This window comes from Hyla sarda, chromosome 9, assembly GCF_029499605.1.
Source record: "Hyla sarda isolate aHylSar1 chromosome 9, aHylSar1.hap1, whole genome shotgun sequence".
Taxonomy (NCBI): Eukaryota; Metazoa; Chordata; class Amphibia; order Anura; family Hylidae; genus Hyla; species Hyla sarda.
This window is the reverse complement of record NC_079197.1, coordinates 7,909,128-7,920,498: the sequence shown is the minus strand read 5'-3', so window position 1 is coordinate 7,920,498 and position 11,371 is coordinate 7,909,128. Positions and strand designations below refer to the sequence as shown.

The following is an 11,371-nucleotide window of genomic DNA, read 5'->3' as shown; positions in this document are numbered from 1 at the left end:
TTTGGGTGGAAATGCCCTTTGAAGTCACCAGCCTGTGGGGCGCAGCGGCGGTCGCATGTTAATGGCCGGCACAGATCACATGGAAGCAGGAATAGAGGGGTTCACTTCTTGTTGTAGACAGCAGCAGATTCTTGTAGACTCCTTGTTTCCTTCTTTTGGTCGTGCACCTCCATGTTGGCTGCATAACTCTCCAAATAGACCCTATGCTCCTAAAGTCAGGGGGCCGGGGACCTCACTAGGCCCGAGGATGGTGAAGTCGGCTCACCTGAGATGGGGGTCCTCTTCCGCCTGGGCCGGGACTCTTCCCACAGCCCGTGATCACACCCAGCAGACTTGTTGCAGCAAAGATGGTTTCTGCAGCAGAGTCACAGATATTTCTGCAATGTGTGAACAAAGCCCGATTCTCGTATTGTGAGGGGCCGTGGTGAAGCCTCTAGTGGGACCCTCCCCTTCCCCGCTTTAAATTCTGCACTGTTTCCAATGCACTAGTTACCTGAAGGTGTGTGCGGGCCCGGGCCTCAGGTGTGGATGTATATGACGTAGAGACAGAGGACGTATAGAGCCGCGTATAGACAAGTGTTTCCCAACCAGGGTGCCTCCAGCTGTTGCAAAACTACAACTTCCAGCATGCCCGGACAGCCTTAGCTTTCCCAGACTTGTGAATGGCAAAAAAGTCTAGTAATACAGTATTACTGGAATGTATCCTTGTGCCGTTCTGGGAAAGCTGGGTGACAACCACACTGTCATGGTGGTCACATAGCTATCCTGCCTGCTCTTGTAATACTGTATTGCTAGACGTAGTTGCTATTATGGAGTCTGGAAAAGCTGGATGCCAACCCCTGTAAGGGTACGTTCATACTGCGGAATTCCTCGAGTACTGCATAGCCGTCAATGGTGGCGGCGCAGTGGCCCGCGGTCCTACCGCCAAAGTATTTTTCGGCGACGGAATCTACGCTTGTGGAATTCTGCAGTGTGAACGTATCCTAATGGCGGCTAGATAGGTAATTGCCCGGATCTACTACTTAGCCACTCAGCTTTTCCAAACTCCTGAATGTCAGATATGCCTAGTTATATAGTATTAAAGAAGCAGGGGGATGAAATTTTTGTCACTCTAGAGCAGTATTTCCCTGTTGCAAAACTACAACTCCCAGCATGCCCGGACAGCCGAAGGCTGTCCGGGCATGCTGGGATTTGTAGTTTTGCAACAGCTGGAGGCACCCTGGTTGGGAATCACTGGTATAGACTTATAGGAAATTTGACACCGAAGGAAAATCTGAATACAAAAAAAAATGGTATCGCATCGTATACGGCGGTGTAGCCATAGGGCAAACATTGTGTATTTGTGACTACGCTTGTTCGGCCTCGCGGAGGTAAACGTATTATTTATGGGACAGAATGGCGCGGGAGGCCGCCCTGTCCCCTCCCATAAATAAGACACACTGGCGTGCAGTCAGTAGTCACAAATACACAGCACTCGTTGTAGTGAACACAATGGAGGAGATTTATCAAAACCTATGAAAAGGAATAGTTGCCCATAGCAACCAATCAGATGGCTTCTTTCGTTTTGCAGAGGCCTTGTTGAAAATGAAAGCAGCAATCTGATTGGTTGCTATGGGCCACTTGGCAACGTTTCCTCTGGACAGGTTGTGATAAATCTCCCCCTATGGCTGCACCGGGCCATACGCTGAACACCATAATGCCAGGATGCGCCGGCTCCACTATGATACTGGTTGTATGTAGTGTGACCCCCCCCCCCCTCCCCTTTATACAAATTAAGGAAACCAATCAGCAGCGCCCGTCGCCTCAGATTTTTGCCCTCATTTCGTGGATGACGTAACGGGGAGGTTGCGTCCTATATCGTCCTCCAGCTGGAGACACAAGTATCAGAATATATAGCGGAGCACAGATCACTGGACCCCCACAGAGTAATGGGCAGAGCCCCTCGTCATGCCTGGGGGGGGTCCCAGGGGGTCACCCCAGCTACATTGTATAAATAATCCTATTTTAGAAACCACATAAAGCCTTCACTGTAAATATAACACCTGTGGGGTCACCAGCCGCAGCCATCGCAGGGGGTTTTCTCATGGGGCTGGAGTCATGTGATGCAGTGATCTCCAAATTGTTGAAAAACTACAACTCCCAGCATGTTTTCGGCTGTAATTGTAGTTGTGTTACTGCTGGAGAGCCACAGGATTGGAATCACTGCTGTACTTAAGAGAGTTATTACATTGCATCTTATGTGATCCCCCCATACTGCAGCGGCAATGCCTGGATATTATGTGACCACCATACTGCAGCGGCAATGCCTGGAGATTATATAACCGTCATACTGCAGCAGCAATATCTGGATATTATATGACCCCCGTACTGCAGCGGCAATGTCTGGATATTATATGACCGCCATACTGCAGCGGCAATGTCTGGATATTATATGACCGCCATACTGCAGCGGCAATGCCTGGATATTATATGACCGCCATACTGCAGCGGCAATGTCTGGATATTATATGACCGCCATCCTGCAGCGGCAATGCCTGGATATTATATGACCGCCATCCTGCAGCGGCAATGCCTGGATATTATGTGACCCCCGTACTGCAGCGGCAATGCCTGGATATTATGTGACCACCATACTGCAGCGGCAATGCCTGGAGATTATATAACCGTCATACTGCAGCAGCAATGTCTGGATATTATATGACCCCCGTACTGCAGCGGCAATGTCTGGATATTATATGACCGCCATACTGCAGCGGCAATGTCTGGATATTATATGACCGCCATACTGCAGCGGCAATGCCTGGATATTATGTGACCACCATACTGCAGCGGCAATGCCTGGAGATTATATAACCGTCATACTGCAGCGGCAATGTCTGGATATTATGTGACCCCCGTACTGCAGCGGCAATGCCTGGATATTATGTGACCGCCATACTGCAGCGGCAATGTCTGGATATTATATGACTGCCATACTGCAGCGGCAATGCCTGGATATTATGTGACCCCCGTACTGCAGCGGCAATGCCTGGATATTATGTGACCACCATACTGCAGCGGCAATGCCTGGATATTATGTGACCACCATACTGCAGCGGCAATGCCTGGATATTATGTGACCGCGGCAATGCCTGGATATTATATGACCGCGGCAATGCCTGGATATTATGTGACCCCCGTACTGCAGCGGCAATGTCTGGATATTATATGACCGCCGTTCTGCATAGAAGCTTTGCTATCACTCCCATTATATTCTATATATTATTAACCAGTAAGATACTGTTGTGCTGCTTATAGGGCTCAACAGCGACGATTCACTGATGGAGAAGCAAAGTGAGCATTAATAGATATCTAAACTATATATTTATAATATACTTCTATATACTGCTGGACATTGATCTGAGCTGTATACTATATATAATTATATACTGCTGGACATTGATCTGAGCTGTATACTATATATAATTATATACTGCTGGACATTGATCTGACCTATACACTATATATAATTATAATATTCTTCTGGACATCTCTGACCGCTCGCCATCGCTGAGTTTATGGATTTATACAAACACTTTATATGATGAAGGGAGAAGAGAACGTGATTGGTCCCGGCTCGGGAAACAATGGAATCTGTAAGTCACATGATCATGGGGATATTTTTGGTTAATGGAAAAGGTTTTACGTTTTGTTTGGTTGTGAAGTTTTGTGTCCATAATATTTGTATAAAGAAAAGTTCTGCAGTTGCTGTATATACACAAAGCGGCAGAACGTCTCCTCCTCTCTATACCGGACGGAACAGATGGCGCCTGCAGGTGACGATGGGATTATATTGTGTTTTATGCTTTTATAGATTATTGTCATATATTGTTTTATGCTTTTTATAGATTGTCATATATTGTTTTCTATGTAATTACAGAGACCAGAGAATCATTAGCTCTGATATGAAGTATTTATTACGTACAATAAATGAATGTTAGGGAGGGACGGACAACTACTCTCAGCATTCTACCAGGTGTACACAGCAGTTTGGGGTCTCTTGCCCACCCCTCCCCCAGCATGTGATCCCTGCAGCCGATTCTTTTACACCATGTGTTCACACCCCTTTTAATGTCACCGCCCCCCCCCCCCCCCCCCCAGGACTGTCCTGAGGTGAGGGTCTGTTACTGTAGCATTTCCCATAGACAAAAAGTGATAGAGCATTTTTATGGGAGGTGAATGCAGTGAATAATATACCATAAGTAACACTTTATTTACCCAGGGATTACAAACCAGTGTGCTGCCACGCTGTCCAGGCATGCTGGGGGTTGTAGTTGTGCAACTACACAAAAAAAAATACAATGGGGATCAAAAGTTTGGGCACCCCAGGTAAAAAAAAATGTTTAATGTGCATAAAGCCAAGAAAAGATGGAAAAATCTCCAAAAGGCATCAAATTACAGATTAGACATTCTTATAATATGTCACCAAAAGTTACATTTTATTTCCATCATTTATACTTTCAAACTAAGAGAAAACTTAAATATGGCATCTGCAAAAGTTTGTGCCCCCTGCAGAATTTATAGCATGCACGGCCCCCTTTACAAAGCTGAGACCTGCCAGTGTCATGGATTGTTCTCAATCATCATCTGGGAAGACCGGGTGATGTCAATCTCAAAGGATTTAAATGCCCAGACTCATCTGACCTTGCCCCAACAATCAGCACCACGGGTTCTTCTAAGCAGTTGTCTAGAAATCTGAAACTGAAAATAGTTGGCACTCACAAAGGTGGAGAAGGGTATAAGAAGATAGCAAAAGGTTTTCAGATGTCAATATCCTCTGTTCTGAATGTAATTAAGAAATGGCAGTCATCAGGAACAGTGGAAGTTAAAGCGAGATCTGGAAGACCAAGAAAAATATCAGACAGAACAGCTCACAGGATTGTGAGAAAAACAATTCAAAACCCACATTTGACTGCACAATCCCTCCAGAAAGATCTGGCAGACACTGGAGTTGTGGTACACTATTCCACTCATACTTGTACAAATATGGTCTTCATGGAAGAGTCATCAGAAGAAACCCTCTTCTACGTCCTCACCACAAAAATCAGCGTTTGAAATTTGCAAATTAACATATAGACGAGCCTGATGCATTTTGGAAACAAGTTCTGTGGACCGATGAGGTTAATATTGAACTTTTTGGCCGGAATGAGCAAAGGTATGTTTGGAGAAGAAGGGGAACAGAATTTAATGAAAAGAACCTCTGTCCAACTGCTAAGCATGGGGGGGTGGATCAATCATGCTTTGGGGTTGTATTGCAGCCAGTGGCACAGGGAACATCTCACGAGTAGAAGGAAAAATGGATTTAATAAAATTTCAGCAAATTTTAGATGCTAACTTGATGCCATCTGTGAAAAAGCTGAAGTTAAAGAGAGGATGGCTTCTACAAATGGATAATGATCCTAAACACACCTCGAAATCCACGGGGGATTACATCAAGGGGTGTAAACTGAAGGTTTTATCATGGCCTTCACAATCTCCTGACCTCAACATAATTGAAAATCTATGGATAGACCTTAAGAGAAGTGCGTGACAGACAGCCCAGAAATCTCAAAGAACTGGAAGACTTTTGTAAGTAAGAATGGGCAAAGATACCTCAAACAAGAAGTGAAAGACTCTTGGCTGCTACAAAAAGCGTTTACAAGCTGTGATACTTGCCAAAGGGGGCAGTACAAGATATTAACTCTGCAGGGGGCACAAACTTTTGCAGACACCATTTTTTTTTGTTTTCTGTTATTTTGAAAGGGTAAATGATGGAAATAAAATGTAACTTTTGGTGACATATTATAAGAATGTCTAATCTGTAATTTGATGCCTTTTGGAGATTTTTCCATCTTTCCTTGGCTTCTTTATGCACATTAATACACATTTTTACCTGGGGTGCCCAAACTTTTGATCCCCACTGTATAGATATCTCAACGTGTGTGTGTGTGTGTATATATATATAAAATATATATGTTTGTATGTATGTGTATATATATATATATATATAAAATATATGTTTGTATGTGTGTGTATGTGTATATATATATATATATATATATATATATATATATATATATAAAATATGTTTATGTATGTGTGTATGTATATATATATATATATATATATATGTATGTATGTGTGTATGTTCCAGAATCTCATGCCACATGTTACTTAGATGTCACCAACAAACATAGGATAGGGGATTTAACCCTTACTCACCCCCATTTGCCAGGGGCGGGGTTTATGTTTAAAGTCCCATGCGAATCAATGGGAAATGTATGTTCCCACATAACTTCTGTACGGCTGGAGATATTTCAATAATACTTGGTCACATGTTACTTATATGTCAAATAAAAATATAGGATAGTTAAATTAACCCTTACTACACCCATATAAAAGATGGGTTTTTGTTTCAAGACCCATGCAAGTATATGAGACTTCCAGTACCTTACTCCATAAGCTCCGCCCTGCAGCTCCGCCCTGATGAATGTGTCAGTCCTGCTTGCAAGCCACACCCCATCTCACACATTCCCATAAAAAGGGGTGTGGCCTACAGCAGCCCAGAAGATTTTCTATAATTTACACCAGGAATGGGCATATATTGCAGCTGCTGTCGCTTTCAATCTCTGGTGCATGTACTAACCGCAGAGGCAACACATTTATTAAAACTGGTGTATAAAAGCCCATTCCTGGTAAATCTGCCCCCTTTATGTGTGTTTAAATTTTGTTTTTAAAACCTCTGCACTTGAAGGAGAATCTTTCACTGACAGCAAGCAAAGTCTGAAACCAGTGTTTCCCAACCAGGGTGCCTCCAGCTGTTGCAAAACTACAACTCCCAGCATGCCCGGACACTCTTTGGCTGTTCGGGCATGCTGGGAGTTGTAGTTTTGCAACGGCTGGAGGCACACTGGTTGGAAAACACTGGTACAGGGGCTTAGCAGGTTGTATGGTAAGCTCACTAGGGGCCCCTCCTATCCCAGGGGCCCTCAATAAGTTTAACCCTTATCACTCAGGTCCCTGGGGTGTTATTTTAGTGAGATATTACAGATTTTTTTTTTTTAGTGCCACCTGTATTCTTGATCCTATATTTTGTATTGCATGTTCTGCACCCCTATATACATCACTATTGTAATACTGATATATAAATAAAGGATCGCTATTATTTGTGTCACTGTGTGCCGCATTACTGGACTTTACCTTTTGGTTTTTAAGAACATTTACAGCTGATCTACATCTGAGGAAAAAATCTGTCCGGAGACTTCACAGGTAAGACCCCGCTATATATCCTGTAGAAGATGAGTGTTATATAATTGTATATAGGAGCAGTATTATAGTAGTTATATTCTTGTATATAGGAGGCAATATTATGGTAGTTATATTCTTGTATATAGGAGGCAGTATTATAGTAGTTATATTCTTGTGTATAGAGGCAGTATTATAGTAGTTATATTCTTGTATATAGGAGCAGTATTATAGTAGTTATATTCTTGTATATAGGAGCAGTATTATAGTAGTTATATTCTTGTATATAGGAGCAGTATTATAGTAGTTATATTCTTGTATATAGGAGCAGTATTATAGTAGTTATATTCTTGTATATAGGAGCAGTATTGTAGTAGTCATATTCTTGTATATAGGAGCAGTATTATAGTAGTTATATTCTTGTATATAGGAGCAGTATTATAGTAGTTATATTCTTGTATATAGGAGGCAGTATTATAGTAGTTATATTCTTGTATATAGGAGCAGTATTATAGTAGTTATATTCTTGTATAAAGGAGCAGTATTATAGTAGTTATATTCTTGTATATAGAAGCAGTATTATAGTAGTTATATTCTTGTATATAGGGGCAGTATTATAGTAGTTATATTCTTGTATATAGGAGCAGTATTATAGTAGCTATATTCTTGTATATAGGAGGCAGTATTATAGTAGTTATATTCTTGTATATAGAAGCAGTATTATAGTAGTTATATTCTTGAATATAGGAGGCAGTATTATAGTAGTTATATTCATGTATATAGGGGCAGTATTATAGTAGTTATATTCTTGTATATAGGAGCAGTATTATAGTAGTTATATTCTTGTATATAGAAGCAGTATTATAGTAGTTATAGTCTTGTATTATAGTAGTTATATTCTTGTATATAGGAGGCAGTATTATAGTAGTTATATTCTTGTATATAGGAGCAGTATTATAGTAGTTATATTCTTGTATATAGGAGCAGTATTATAGTAGTTATATTCTTGTATATAGGAGCAGTATTATAGTAGTTATATTCTTGTATATAGGAACAGTATTATAGTAGATATATTCTTGTACATAGGAGCAGTATTATAGTAGTTATATTCTTGTATATAGGAGCAGTATTATAGTAGTTATATTCTTGTATATAGGAGCAGTATTATAGTAGTTATATTCTTGTATATAGGAGCAGTATTATAGTAGTTATATTCTTGTATATAGGAACAGTATTATAGTTCGTATATTCTTGTATATAGGAGCAGTATTATAGCAGTTATATTCTTGTATATAGGAGCAGTATTATAGTAGTTATATTCTTGTATATAGGAGCAGTATTATAGTAATTATATTCTTGTATATAGGAGCAGTATTATAGTTCGTATATTCTTGTATATAGGAGCAGTATTATAGCAGTTATATTCTTGTATATAGGCGATAGTATTATAATAACTATAACTCACACTGTTCCTTCTTTCTGCCTCACTATAGGATGAGCTCAGATACAAAACTTTTAAATACGCTTCTTAAATAAAAATTGTTTTATTGATCAGGTGAGTTACTGAACAGACTTAATGACACAACACATAACTGAGTGTGAGTGGAGCAGTGAGGGGTCAGGACACGTATCTGCGGTCAGGGGCTGTATAGAGCTGTCGGTCATGGTATAGGGGGCAGCAGTAAGTCGGTCACATTACATGTATGACTGCGCATTTATTACTTCAATGTATTAAAGGGGTCACCCACCAAAAGAGGGATTTTATATAAATGTATATTTCTACACACATACGGCCACATCAATTAGTCACACACATCCTAAGGCAGTGTTTTCCATCCAGCGAGCCCCCAGCTGTTGCACAACTACAACTCCCTGCAAGCTTGGACACACGTTGGCTGTCCGAGCATGCTGGGAGTTGTAGTTTTGCAACAGCTGGGGGCACGCTGGTTGGAAAACACTAGCCTGAGGCTTTATACACACTTGTGGTAGTATTGTCAGCAATGCCAACAGATGTGACAGAAATGCTGATAGAGGAACAAAAAAATAGATCTGGAATTAGGAAAAACATCGCCACTCTTGTCCTCAGGCTGATAAGGTATTACAGCTCAGCTCCTTTCACTTCAATGGAACTGAGCTGCAATACTGCACGCAACCTGAAGCCAAAGGTGGCGCTGTTTCTGAAAGAAAGTAGCTATTTTTTATTTTATTTATTTCACCAATCCTGGATAACCCAATTTAAGATCGGACATTCACTAATCCCGATACCAAGGGTGCCAAGTCCTCTGTTCAGAGATCCCCTTTAGGGCACGGTACCCGGACTACCCGTGAACATGATGGCTGTATAATAAAATATTTGGCACCTCCCTAATATACGCTTAAAGGGGTACTCTGTAGGGCTGGGCGGTATGACCAAATATGTGTATCACGGTATTTTTTTTAACTTACGGCGGTTCCACGGTATTTTCTCCCCCCCCCCCCCCCCCCCACAAGTTATCTGACCCGCCAGCACTGTTCTGCTCCCCCCCCCCCCCAATTAATGATCAGCCCAGCAGGGTACTACTCACATATGTCAAGCACTGCCCTCCTCCTCTTTGTTGGGGGCCGCCGGCAATGGAACTCACTGTACGCCAGTGGTCTCCAACCTGCGGACCTCCAGTTGTTGCAAGACTACAACTCCCAGCATGCCCAGATAGCCATTGGACAATAAGTCTACATACAGCTGTTGCAAAACTACAACTTCCAGCATGCCCGGACAGCCGTTGGCTGTCCGGGCATGCTGGGAGTCGTAGTTTTGCAACAGCTGGAGGTCCGCAGGTTGGAGACCACTACTGTGTGCTGTATACCTATGCCCGGGCTACAAAAGATACAGAAAATAAACTTTTAACTTACCCACCTCGGCCGCACGCTGGGGACGGGGGAGGACAGCCGTCAGCCTATCACCAGCCAGACCGATGTCCCGCCCCTGCCAGTGATAGGCTGAGCCCACTGTCATGTAAAAAGCCGGCTTCTTACATGACAGTGGGCTCAGCCTATCACTGGCAGGGGCGGGACATCACTCCGGCCGGTGATAGGCTGACGGCTGTCCGACGTTCCAGGGCCGACATAGGTAAGTTAAAAGTTTATTTTCTTTATCTTTTGCAGCCCGGGCATAGGGATACAGCGTACAGCAGTGGTCTCCAACCTGCGGACCTCCAGCTGTTGCAAAACTACAACTACAATTGTAGTTTTGCAACATCTGGAGGTCCGCAGATTGGAGACCACTGGCGTACAGTATAGAGTTCCAGCGGCGGTGTCGGCCCGCAACAAAGAGGAGGAGGGCAGTGCTTGACATATGTGAGTAGTACCCCGCTGGCTGGGCTGATAATTAATTGGGGGGGGGAGCAGAACAGCGCAGGCAGGTCACATATGGTTAGTTTCCCGATGTGGGGACAGCGCATCGCTGGGCTGATTTATTCATTCCCAAGGGGGAGGAGCCAAACCGCTATTGCGGTATGGGCTAAAATTCATATCGTGCAGCGCAAAAATTTCGCTATTCGGTATGAACCGGTACACCGCCCAGAGGTAGTACTCTGTTGCTCAGCGTTTGGAACAAAATGTTCCAAACGCTGGAGCCGGCAGCTCGTGACATCTCGCGTGGGAGGGGGTGTGATGGCTGTCACGCCTCCTCCCATAGACTTGCATTGAGTGGGCTGGGCTAGATGTCACGAGCTCCGGCTCCAGCGTTCGGAACAGTTTGTTCCAAACGCTGAGCTGCGGAATACCCCCTTTAAGATATCTGATTGCTGACAATTTGTATCCAGTCCAGGCAATGCTCTGTGAGCATAGACTGACTCATTGTAACAACCTGTCACAGATTTCTGCAACTGCTACTGATGTATTTAGGCTGAGTTCACACAGTGCGATTTTTTTTTTTTTTCATGAAATGTTTGGAGAAAAAAAAATGTGGTCAGACAGAAAGGAAATTCAAAAAGGAAAGAACTTCCTATGGAGCATATACAGCAGCTTGGTAAGTACTGAAAGGATTAAGATTTGTAAATCACTTCTATTTAAAAATCTGTTTAACTTTCTAGCACAAGTTGATTTAAAAAAAAAATAAATAAATAAATGT

The 11,371-nt window shown here is 42.6% G+C and overlaps 1 long non-coding RNA gene across 1 annotated transcript; it reads left to right on the top strand.

The window, feature by feature from the left end:
• Window positions 1–3,490: 3,490 nt before the first annotated feature.
• On the top strand, window positions 3,491–8,783 carry LOC130291774 (uncharacterized). Its single transcript, XR_008848027.1, has 3 exons — window positions 3,491–3,635; window positions 7,234–7,287; window positions 8,757–8,783. It is a non-coding gene; the product is annotated as an uncharacterized LOC130291774 (long non-coding RNA).
• Window positions 8,784–11,371: the final 2,588 nt, after the last annotated feature.